This window comes from Argiope bruennichi, chromosome 8, assembly GCF_947563725.1.
Source record: "Argiope bruennichi chromosome 8, qqArgBrue1.1, whole genome shotgun sequence".
Taxonomy (NCBI): Eukaryota; Metazoa; Arthropoda; class Arachnida; order Araneae; family Araneidae; genus Argiope; species Argiope bruennichi.
Window position 1 is genome coordinate 133,228,568 of NC_079158.1, and position 843 is coordinate 133,229,410.

The 843-nt window shown below is 43.9% G+C and overlaps 1 non-coding gene across 1 annotated transcript; it reads left to right on the forward strand.

Moving 5' to 3' along the window:
* The first annotated feature begins 638 nt into the window (after positions 1-638).
* LOC129982000 (U2 spliceosomal RNA) lies at positions 639-823 on the forward strand. Its single transcript, XR_008785407.1, has one exon. It is a non-coding gene; the product is annotated as a U2 spliceosomal RNA (small nuclear RNA).
* Positions 824-843: the final 20 nt, after the last annotated feature.

The window sequence follows — 843 nt, forward strand, 5'->3', positions numbered from 1 at the left end:
GAAAGTTGTGTGTTAGCGACTGTATCAGGTGGTCTCGTGACATATACGTCGAGCACATTACTGGGCATCGGCAATTCACCGATGGGGTTGACCTCGCCGAACATCTGACCCCTCCGGAGCCACCAAGTGATGTGTAAATCGTTATTGCCTGCTGTTTTGTGTATTTGTGTTGTGTGCGTTTGGGCTGACTCCAGGACTTTCCGTCGGACTTAGACGTCTGGGGTCAGCTCTAACTCTAATGTGTGCTTCACAACTACGGACAACTTATGTCCACGTCGTCGCTGCTCCTGATAACATCCACGCCTCCTCAGCTGTTGTGTCTTTAGAGTTTACGTATTGTTGAAATCTTTATTAGTTTATGATTGTTAATTGTTTAGAGTTTATATTTGTTGTCAGTGTATAGTTTATTATTGTTATTCCATGTATAGTTTATGTTTGCTTAACCTTTTTATAGTTTATCTTTCAGCTTTCACGAGGCGTTAGTCAACGTCGTAAGCAGCCTCTTGCTGTCTTACACGTGACGAAGTCTCATAGAGTAATCGAAAGACTCGCACTAAAGACGTAAGCGAAGCAGGCCTCCGCTTGTCGGACCCGAGTGGTACCTTACTGTCTATGTTAACGCACGCTATGAGCCCATGCTTTAGTGTTTGCAAACATTAGTGCGAGACATCTGTTCTTATCAGCTTAATATCTGATAGGGCCCCCATCGGGTGCCTATTGATGTTAAACTAATTTTTGGAACATGTACCAGTTTCGCAATTCATTGCAGCTGGTACGCGCGGTTATGTTGGCTTGCACTGTCCCAACGTTAGCCGCATTTAATGCAAAAAATTAGAATTCATC